This window comes from Tenrec ecaudatus, chromosome 2 (genome assembly GCF_050624435.1).
Source record: "Tenrec ecaudatus isolate mTenEca1 chromosome 2, mTenEca1.hap1, whole genome shotgun sequence".
In the NCBI taxonomy this organism is placed as follows: Eukaryota; Metazoa; Chordata; class Mammalia; order Afrosoricida; family Tenrecidae; genus Tenrec; species Tenrec ecaudatus.
Window position 1 is genome coordinate 190956067 of NC_134531.1, and position 11833 is coordinate 190967899.

The following is an 11833-nucleotide window of genomic DNA, read 5'->3' on the forward strand; positions in this document are numbered from 1 at the left end:
GATGCGGCACTTCTCGCGAGACCTTGCTCGCGAGATTCTGCGGGCATGCTGGGAGTTGTAGTTCAGGATCAGGAGGCCACCTTAGCTGCCTAGGGGCTTTGGATGGAGGCGAAAATGGAGGAGAGGGGTCAGGGGAGCCGAGGAAGAGGAAGAGAAGGAGGAGAGTACGTGTTACATCTCCGAGCGTCGAACTCACAGGCAACCCAGAGGGAAAGTCCTAACTACTAACCTGAAGGTTCGTGGTTCAAACTCACAAAGCAGCGCCATGAAGAGAGACCAATAAAGCGTTATGGAGCAGTTTTACCCGGTGATATGGAGCATTACTCTAGGATGAGGGGGACTTGATTCGATAGGAACAGGTTTGTTACTGTTTTGAGCGTTTCATACTTTGCTACATTGGCATTCCATTCTCAAGGTTGGGGAGTGGCCTGGTTGTCTCTTGAGCGCTCAGCTATGGTCTTGCATTTTGGATACCCCCAGTCTTGCTGCCTACCTAGGCCATGCTCCGAATTCTACCCACTTGCCTGCCGTTTATAGAGCCCTGATAACGTAGTGGGTTACTCGTTGGGCTGAAAGGTCAGCAGTTTGGAACCGCCAGTCGCTCCTCAGGAAATAGACGAGGCTTTCCACTCCCATAAAGATTTGCTGTCTCAGAAACCCACAAGAGCAGTTCTACCCTGCCGTATAGCGTCACTGTGAGTCCCAGTGGACCCGTGGCAGTGAGTTTGGTTTTGCCTTTTACGCCATAAAGGGGCTTTGGCGGCGCTGTCGGGTAAGCATTGGACTGCTGAGTCCCAAGATCTATGGATCCAATCCACCAGCTGTTCCTGTAATGTTGTACAGCCTCAGTAACCCTCTAAGGTCACTGTGAGTCAGAATCAAGGCCAGTGGGGGTGGGCCTTCCTTGGTCACAGATTAACCCACTCTGCTGCTAACCAAAAGGTAAGCAGTTCCAAACCCACCTACCTCGGTCAAAGACGTGGCCTCTGCTTCAAACACCAAAGTAATCCTAAATATAACTGAACGAAACGCGTCCCAGTCCTGAGCCACCCTCCCAATTGTTGTTGGGTTTGAACCCATCGTGTCTTCTTTTTTGCCCCCCCTCTGCTTTAGCAGGCATGATGTCCTTCTCCAGGGAAGGAGCACTCTGGCTGTACTTCGGGACAGAGTTGTTTGTCCATGGTACCCACAGTATTCTTCGCCAGTACCATCATTCCAATGCATCCATTCTTCTTCAGTTTTCCCTCTTCCACGTCCAACTTTCACGGAGATCCCAGCTTCGGAAACCCTATGGGACAGTTATCCTGCATGGCTGCAGTCCTTCCTCTGGGCCTCTGTCCATTCTGCCGGGTCCAAGCTCTCAGAAGGGTCTATTATCAGTCATGGGTTCCTACTGCCTCCTTTTCAGGGGAAAAAAACAAAACAGCACAAAACTCAACACTCCCTGGCAACGAAAAACGTTTGTTCTATTGGCCATAACCAGGATAAAGGGTAGATATCTGCCTTTGCACCACCACCAGGGGCAGTATTGCTGACTGGGGGACACACTTTCTGCAGGCATTCTCATCAACACTCAGGAGCTTGCTCATCCCATGGGGTCCTAAATGGGCATTTGCATTTCTGGGGACTTTAGTCTGAACTCTATCTGAAAGCGGCTGTCACCACCACCACCATCATACAGACATCCAGTCACCGTCACCACCATCATACAGACATCCAGTCACCGTCACCACCATCATACAGACATCCAGTCAGTTGTGACGCAGTGGCTTACACATTGCGCTGCTAACCACAAGCTCAGCAATTCAAAACCACCAGCTGCTCTTCAAGAGAAAGATGAGGTTTTTTTACTCCCGTAAAGAGGTACAGTCTCAGAAACCCACAGGGGCAGTTATAACCTGTTCTATAGGGTCACTATGAATCTGAATCAACTTGATGGGAGTGAGGGGGGCTGTTTGTTTGTTTGGGAGAGGAGTTGGTTTATTGCCTTTTTGGAAGCATAAAAACTAAGGTTCCCGGGAGTGCCAGGGCAAAAGTACCTCAGCGAGAAAGTAGCAGGGTTGAAGTTTCAGTGGTTAGCTGAGGATTTAGTTGCTGGGCACTGTGACCAGGCTGTCAGTTAAGAGCTAACCCTTGACTGTTGGCCTTGGCCTCAGCTGCTCCCACTCAATTGAACATGTTGCAGGCACCATCCCAGGGGAGGAACTGGAAGGAATATCTCCCTCTAGTGGGGAAGGACGTCACTGAAGAAGTTAATTTGAGAATACATGTCTCCAACATCAGGCTGTCCTTAGACACCAGCTTAGTTACAGATGGTCCAGCTAAGGTGTGGAAGGCAGAAGGAACCAGCCCGATGTCATCCAGCTAGCCTTGGGCAGAGGTAAGCCTAGCTGGTTAGACAGAAAATGTGTGCTTGTGTCTCACTTGGGGTTAGGCATGGTGCTTGGTGCACGAAGGAGGCAGACACAGTCCCTGACTTGGGGACCCTACGAGGAGACACACAGAATGAATGTGAGTGGTGACAGTGCATCAAGTGCCACAGACTAATGGTGCCAAGTGCCATGTAAGAGAAGAAGATAAGGGAGCTGTGCGTTATAAAGTGGAAGAAGTGGATTAGGAGAGACTTATGGTCTCAGAAACCCCCAGCGCAGTTCCACACTATTCTTTAGGGTCACTATGGGCAGAACCCACTTGATGGCAGTGGGTGTGGTGGGTTGGTTTGATTCGGTTTATTAGGAATCATGGAAGACGAAGGCTCTCCGGAGTGTGAAGGCAAAAGTACCAGTTAAGAGCTAACCCTTGACATACCAAGGCAAGTGGAAAGGCTCGTGCAGAGGATAGAAGACAGCCTGTGCCTGAGGAACTGACACTGTGTTGGAGGGTGGTGTGTAGTCTGGGTAGACTAGAGAAACAAATCCAGAGACATCCATATTTGTATAAGAAAGCGTTTTATGTAAAAAAGTAATTTTATATTAAAAAAGCAGCCCAGTCCAGATCAAGTTTGATATTAGTCCATATGTCCGATACCAATCTATAAATTCCTCTTCAGACTCATGCAACACATGCAATGATGCCGAATGCAGGAAGATCACAGGCCAGTGGGTAGAAAGTCTTGTGGATCCAGTGGCAGTGGAAGCATCTCAGTGCTGGCAGGGATTTCCACGTGGCGCCTTCAGCTCCAGGGCTCTAGCATAGCTCCATGTGTCTTCTCAACAGGAATGTCTCCCAGGGAGTGAGTGTGTCCCACCTCCAGTGAGCTATTTATCTCCTTAGCACCTCCAAATGAGGTCATCAAGTTGTGACCTGATTGACAGGCTAACCTCCACCCCTTCACTCCTAAATCTCAAGTTGACAACAGATTATGTAACTACCACAGTCCTTAATGGAGACTTCCATACTGGGGCCCTGTAGTCATGAATCATGCCCTAGCTTCCCTGGTCAGAAGACGCTGGACCAATCATGTGCACTGTTCTATTCTATCTAATATAATGCCCGTGTCCCAATCATGGTCCCACTCCCACATCCGTCATCCCATCTGTAACTGTGATGGATGGATCTCCACCAGTCATGCTTCCATGGCATTTCTTTTGCCCTCCAAATCCCTTTGAAGTCTCTGAATCTCAGCAAACCTTTGTATGCCATTATGACCTCTTGCTAATGGTCTCTTTCATTCACATAAAGTGCTTTGGGCTTGTCTTCTTGTTTAAGATTTTATTAATAAATATTGTTCATAAATTATATTTGAAAAAATCATATTGAGATTTGAGGTTGCCTTTGTACCAAACACTCCTCCTCCCATAGAGGAAAGGCTTGACGACCACCTTCGGAATAGTCAGCCCTTGAGGGCCCCACTGAAGTGAAATCCTGACCCACGTAACATCAGCGTGGATCAGTGTCCACCCAGCAGCAACATTTCTTAAGGGCTTTCGGGGACCCACAAAAATCATGAAATGCTAAAAATAAAAACATCGGCTCTGAAATGTAAAACTGCAGAATCAAAATCAATATGTTTCATTAAAGGTGTGTGCTGCATATTACATCAATTTTATTGATGGGTACATGTGATTTGCATTAAGACGGCTTTGCATTTGAAAATGATTTGGGAAGTTCGAGTTTTTTCATCTTGAAATAAATTGAGAGAAAGCATTTCAGTGTTTCTAAGAAACCATAATCGATCATAAAGTAGACAACGTTACTTGTAGCTAAATAAATTTAAGAGCCCAATTTTTTAAAATTGTTTTGAGATTTCTCATGGCAAAAATATGCATTCATCTATCAGAATAAATGCCTCTGATGTGTGGCGGAACCCCCTGTAGGAAGAGAGTAGGCCACAGGCGAGTTCAAGCCGTTGTGAAGTAAGTCCGAATGCTGGACCTTGAGGTGAGAGAGGTCTCTTGGAATTTGGTGATGAGTGGTTGAAAGGACCTCCTTGGACAGGTGTTTTGTTGTTGAAGAAACATGGGCGAGGCTGTCTCTTCCTTCTCTGTGCAAGAGAGGGAGGAGCATGCAGACTTGAAATTGCCATTTCAGAGCGGAAGAGTGAAACCTGACTGCACTCTATGGAGGAAACGATGGAACTGAGTGCCCATGAGTGACCGGTTTCGCTAGCCTGCCTTTTCTGTTTCTCCCTGCCAGAGCGTCGATGCCAACTTCTAGTGGTCCTGTAGGACAGCGTGGCACTGCCTCTGTGGGTTTCCTGCACTAATGGCTTGTGGAAGCAGAAAGCCCTGCTTTCTCCCAAGCTGAACCACTTGCAACCAGGGCTCCTTAATGTAGAACAAAACCCATTGAATTCACAGTTTGACATTTAGAATAGTGGGTCACGCTGTGAACCCCAAGGTCAGTGATCCAGACCCACAGCAAGCAGCTCCGTGGGAGAAAAACGCCAGTGAATATGCTACTATGAAGATCTCAGCCTGCCCACCCAAGGGGAGGTGTTGTTTACATCTCCACAGGGAAAGAGGGACCAGACTTCAACCCCGTGCTCCCAGGTGTGAAAGCAGCATGCCAGCGTGGAGAGGTCTGAGGGGTTCAATCCCAACGTGCCCCTCCACCAAGAAGAATTTATTTCAGAGGACAGGACTGAATCTGCAGCTCTGAGAGGGACATATCTGATCGGAGCACATGGGAGCAGATGAAGGGTGACGAGGAGGAAGCACATCCTGACCCACTAGGCCTTGAGGGGCATGTTCCCGCTCAGAGCAGCCAGTCCACAGAGAAGACCACATGGCCGCCCCACTATGAGACATGACGTCCCTCACTGACCCATAGCCCTAGAGGGGACAACACTGGAGACACAGTGTGGGAATTGTGCCCGATCAGATTATTGCGTGGTTTTGCTCTATCTTGTTTTTGTGCATGTTATTATCTCCGCAGGTCTGTCTAAATAAAATAGGCTGGATGAACAATCTGGAGGAGAAAACAACAGGACGGACAGTTCCGGGGGGGACATGGGAGAGGAGGGGTGGGGGGAAAGGAAGTGGAGTTAACAAACCCAGGAACAAGGGAACAACAAGTAATCCAAATCGGTGGTGAGGAGGGTATAGGAGGCCTGGTAGGGTGTGATCAAGGGCAAGGTAACCAAGAGGAATTACTGAAACCCAAATGAAGACTGAGCATGATAGTGGAATAAGAAGAAAGTCAAAGGAAATAGAGGAAAGAGCTAGGAGGCAAGGGGCATTTATAGAGGTCTAAATGAAGGCATGTACATATTCAAATATACATATGAGGGCAGGGAAATAGATCTATTGGCATATATTTTTAGGTTTAGTATTAAGGTAGCAGATGGACATTGGGCCTCCACTCAAGTACTCCCTCAATGCATGAATACTTTGTTCTATTAAGTTGGCATTCTATGACGCTCACCTTCCCGACACAATCACTGAAGACAAAGTGGGTGCATAAACAAATGTGATGAAGAAAGCTGATAGTGCCCAGCTATCAAAAGATATAGCGTCTGGGGTCTTAAAGGCTTGAAGGTAAACAAGGGGCCATCTAATTCAGAAGCAACAAAGCCCTCATGGAAGAAGCACACCAGCCTGTGCGATCACAAGGTGTTGAAGGGATCGGGTATCATCAGAACAAAACGTCATATCATTGTCAATGGGGGAGAGGGGGGGTGCAGAGTGGAGACCCAAAGCCCATTTGTAGGCCACTGGACATCTCCTTACAGAAGGGTCTCAGGGAGGAGATAAGCCAGTCAGGGGGCAAGGTAGCAATGATGAAACATACAACTTTTCTCTAGTTCCTCTCCCCCCCCCCACTATCATGATCCCAGTTCTACCTTACAAATCTTGCTAAACCAGAGGTTGTACACTGGTACAGATAGGAACTGGAAATGGAATCCAGGGCGGATGATCCCTCCAGGACCAGTGGTGTGAGTGGCGATACTGGGAGGGTAGAGGGAGGGTAGATTGGAAAGGGGGAAATGATTACAAGGATCTACATATAACCTCCTCCCTGAGGGGCGGACAACAGAAAAGTGGGTAAAGGGAGACATCAGACAGGGCAAGATATGACAAAATAATGGGGCAGCGGGGAGGGAGGGGGGGAAATGAGCTGATGCCAGGGGCTTAAGTGGAGAGCAAATGCTTTGAGAATGATGAGGGCAATGAATGTACAAATGTGCTTTACACAATTGATGTATGTATGGATTGTGATGAGTTGTACGAGCCCCCAATAAAATGATTTTTATATATATGTATACACAGGTATATATATATAAAGAGAAACATGGATAGAATTGCCCTTTAAACCATATATACCCAGTAAATTGTTGTGTTCATAGATAAAGTACATTTGGTTTTCTGAAAAGTGAACATTCTTACCACTGGTGTACCTTTTTTGATATTTACAATATTTGCTAATCCTATTAGGACTGATTTTCTTTTTCTTTTGTTTTATTTTTTAACATTTTAAAAATGTATTTTTAAATCATTTTATTGGGGGCTCTTACAACTCTTATACCAATCCATACATACATCCATTGTGTCAAGCACATTTGTACATTTGTTGCCATCATCATTCTCAAAACATCTGCTTTCTACTTGAGCCCTTGGTATCAGCTCATTTTTCCCTCCCTCCCCACTCCCCCTCCCTCATGAACTACTGATAATTTATAAATTATTATTTTGTCATATTTTACACTGTCCGATGTCTCCCTTCACCCACTTTTCTGTTGTCCATCCCCTTTTTTAAAATTAATCATTTTATGGGTTCTCACAACTCTTATCACAACCCTTACATCAATTGTGTCAAGCACATTTGTACATATGTTGCTATCATTTTCTAAATATTTTTCTACTTGAGCCCTTGCTTTCAGCTCCCCTTATTTCCCTCCCTCCCCCACCCTCCCACCCTCAGGAGCCCTTGATAAAGTATACATGTTATTATTTCCCTATCTTACCCCACCCGCTGTCTCCCTTCATGCACATTTCTGTTGCTTGTCCCCCTGAGGGGGGTTCTACATTGATCATTGTGATTGGTTCCCTCTTCTATCCCCCTCCCCCTACCTTCATGGTATTACTATTCTCATTCTTGTTCCTGAAGGGTTTATTTGCCGTGGATTGAGTGTGTCAAGAGCTCTTATCTGTACCAGTGTGCATGCTCTGACCTAGCCAGACTTGTAAGCACTGGGGTCATGACAGTGGGGAGGGGGCGGGGACAGAAAGCATTAAAGAACTAGAGGAATGTTGTGTTTCAACTGTGCTGTACTGCACGCTGGCTGGCTCATCCCTTCCTTGTGACCCTTCTGTGAGGGGATGTTCAATTGCCTACCGATCAGCCGCCTTGGGTCTCCACTCTACCCGCCTTCTTTCACATCGACATGATTGTTTGTTTGGGGTCTTCTGGTGCCTGATACCAGATTCCATAGACACCTCATGATCACACGAGCTGGTGTGCTTCTTCCAGTGGACTTTGTTGCTTCCCTGCTAGATGGCCCCTTGTTTAACCTCAGGTCTTTAAGACCCCAGATGCTCTATCTTGTAATAACCGGGTACCATGAGCTTTCTTCACTGTTTTTGCTTATGCACCCATTTTATCTTCAGTGATCATTAGCACGGATTTTCGTAGCTTATCAATATTAAACCAAAAGATGTAGAAACTAATAACAAACACAGGACACCATTTCCTCTGGAAAGTTCTAACTTTGAAAAACAAGCCCCAAATGACAAGTCAGAACAAATTCTGCTTCCAGACTTTTGCATCAGAATTGCTCAGAACGAAACAAATTAACATGAAACATTGCTGAGAACAGGGAGCTCCCCTGAATGGAAATTAATCTACTAATGGTTTCTTATCACTGAAGAGTAAGCTGAGAGGCACTAGTGATAGCACGCGATGCACGTATCATTTACAGAATAAAACATCTACTGTACACATAGGCCACCATTACCTCTGTGGCAGTGCAAAGCGCCTTTTAAATGCAAGGAGGAGAGATGTACAGGTATGGAATAAAATACAAATGTGGTACAATATCATAAGAAATACATATACATTAAAGTGTATGTCACTTAAAAAACTGGACAAGGGTATTGTATTGGACAGGGTTCTCTAGAGAGACAAACCAGATTGCTAGTAATTGTATATAAATATATTTATAAAGATAGATATATAATTCAAGAACTAAACCGTTAAATAATATACAGATAGATAATACAAGAAACTAACAGTTAAGTTATAAAGCAGTGAGACACTAGCAGTCCTTCAAGTTTTTGAGAGCTGCCAGTTACTAGTCCCCTTCTGTAGAGAGAGAGCTGGGCTATATATACGCAGGCAGCAAACTACAGGGCAGGTCCCCAACTGTCATCAACTGTCAGTCCCCCGCTCCAGAGATGAACATTCCAATCGTGTGGGCTTAAAGGGACCTCAACTTACAGCGACACGGTCCACAGGCTAGGCATCCCACAGGTAGTGTACCCCTTTAAACTGAGGCACGGAACAAGCAAGCCATTTATCCCTCTGCCCTTAAGTTAATCCTACTTTTGTTTATCGGCCAGGCTGGCACAATAAACTATAGCAGGTATTTTATATAGAAATGTGCATTATGAATTACCAGTTAAATGTAGAAGCTTAACCAAAATATGGAGTTTTAAACTAACAGGCATTCACTAAAAATTTAATCAGATGTCACTCAAACTCATAAATAAATCCTGCATAAAATGACTATCCTATCTATTGAATAGTTTATTTATAAAAACCTGCTAAGAATAAGAACACTTTATAAAAGCTTATAAGTTTGTTTGGGGTTTTTTTTGTTGTTGTTAAATATGAACAAATATAAACATACAGAAAAATAACAGAAAGGGAAACCATTTATATGGCTTTTCCCTTTCTGGAAACTGGTAAAACATGAACAGAACATTGCATCGACAAACAGATAAAATATTTTAAAGATGATCTATACTTATACCTGAAAGTTGTTTTCTAAAGAAAAATTCTCATGGATGTTATCTTAGAAAATTTTAGCCTCTGGTATTTTCCCTTTGGGGATTTAGCTGTTTTGGTTCTAGATATAAAAATTAACCCAAGCTCTTTCCGTCTCCGGCCGCGGTAGGGAGAGGAGCCGCCTCCGCCATGTCCGCGCATCTGCAATGGATGGTCGTGCGGAACTGCTCCAGTTTCCTGATGGAGAGGAACAAGCAGACGTACAGCACCGAGCCCAGTAACTTGAACGCCCGCAACTCCTTCCGCTACAACGGGCTGATTCACCGCAAGACGGTGGGCGTCGGGCCCGCTGCCGACGGCAAGGGGGTTGTGGTGGTCCTGAAACGAAGGACAGGTCAGCGGAAGCCGGCCACTTCCTACGTGCGGACCACCATGAACAAGAACGCCCGGCCACGCTCAGCAGCATCCGGCACCACATGATCCTTCGCATGGCTGCCATCCGCAGAGCCAGCGCCATCCTACGCAGCCAGAAGCCTGGGATGGTGAAGAGGCAGCGGACTCGCCCCACCAAGAGCGCCTGAGCACCCCTGGCCAGAGCAATAAAGAGAACTGCCCTCCACCCAAAAAAAAAAATTAACCCAAAGCAAATATTTTCCTTTATTTCCTAAAATGAAGTATATTCGTAAACATTAGCATTAAAAATAAAGATACACAGAAATAACTGCCAACTTGAACATGTTAATCCAAAAATTAAATATTTTTTAAAAATCATTTTATTGGGGCCTCAAACAGCTCTTATAGCATTCCATACATCCATTGTATCAAGCATATTTATACATACTAAACATTTCTAAGAAGGAAGATTGGACTGCAGTATATGCCTGCGATCTTGAGTGTAGCATCATTTATTTTAAATGGTTTTATTGGTACTTGTGTTAGGCCAGGTTGACTAGAGAAACAAATCCAGAGACATATGTGTAAAGGAGAGCTTTCTATCAAGTAAGTATGCATCAAAAAAAATCTCAGCCAAAAAAACATCCCAGCCCAGCCCAGATCAAGTCCTTAAGTTCGATATTATCCCATAAGTCTGATATTAGCCCATGAATTCCTCTTCAGACTCACGTAGCACGTGCACTGATACCGAAAGCAGGAAGATCGCAGGCCGGTAGGTGGAAAGTTCTGGGGGTCCTCTACAGGAAGGTGAGGCAGAGAGAGTGTGTCCCGCCTCCAGGGAGGAAGAGAGGGAGTTCCCAGAATCCTCATGATTAGACCACGCCCACAAGGAGACATCTTCAGGCTGTGACCTGACAGGATAGACTCCACCCCTTCTTCATTCTGTTTATCGAGTTGACCTGAAATTGTGTAATGACCACAGTGCTCATCCCCATATCACACAGTTCAATAGTTCAGCCATATCAAGAAGAGTTGTCCAACCTTTAGCACAATCAATTTTAGAACATTATCTTTTTCCCCCACACTGGTTGTTATTCATGTAATTTCCGCCCCCAATTTTAGGAAAAATATGCACAAGACATATTCCCATCCAACAACTTCGACACGTGTAATTCAGTGCCATTGATTATCCTCTCCGTGTTGTACAACGTTGTTGTTATCCCTCCGCAATTGTTCCACCGCCATTAAAATGAGCCCAGCGCCCCCTAAGCAGAAACTCTTCCTCCCCCACCTCCTGCCTGGTGGCCACAGGTCGAATTTGATTTCTTTCTTTTCTTCTTTCCTCCCCCCACCCCAAGTGTTCTTGATACAATATTTACATATATCTCCATAGTTAAACCACTTCTAAAAACAGTTGTATTGGCATCATCACAATTAGCTCTAAAGCTCCCTCCCCACTCCTACAGCCACTGATTGCTCCCCAACACCCCTCCTGTGCCCCCTTCCACCCTACTTCCCAATAAACCTTTGCATCAGTTATTGTCTGTGCATCCACTCCTTCTGTGCTTCCTAAGCCTAGCAGAAACAACAAAAAAGAAAAAACAACAAAGAAAACGATCAAAATAATATAAAGATAAAATCAAAAGTAAGAAAAAATTCTTTTAAATAAACAAAATAAAAAGTAAGAAAGAAAAAAATCACCATCAAGACTTAAAAAGCCAGGGGAGAGAAGAAGAAGAAAAAAAAAAAGCCAGAGGAGAAATTCCTTTCTTGGAACAATCGAAAAATGCTTCAGTATAGAACAAATTTAGGTTGGGCCAACTGACCAAGTATCACATTATTCACCATCATCAAGTTTACAGTGATCTCCATCTGAGAACAAAGCTGTTGAGTCTGTCCCCTGTGGCTAGAGGGGATCTGCCCGAGGCCCAATCTGACCAGACCCTCTGCAGATGGATTTGGAGTTCCCTCCTCCACAGCCTTCTACAGACTGGGTGTTCACAACTTAAGCTGATACTTTGCCCTTCATCATATTTGGCTTTTGTTATTGTCA

General features: G+C 45.0%; 1 pseudogene; it reads left to right on the forward strand.

The window, feature by feature from the left end:
- Nucleotides 1-9561: 9561 nt before the first annotated feature.
- On the forward strand, nt 9562-10020 carry LOC142441137 (large ribosomal subunit protein eL28-like; annotated as a pseudogene).
- The last annotated feature ends 1813 nt before the right edge of the window (nt 10021-11833 follow it).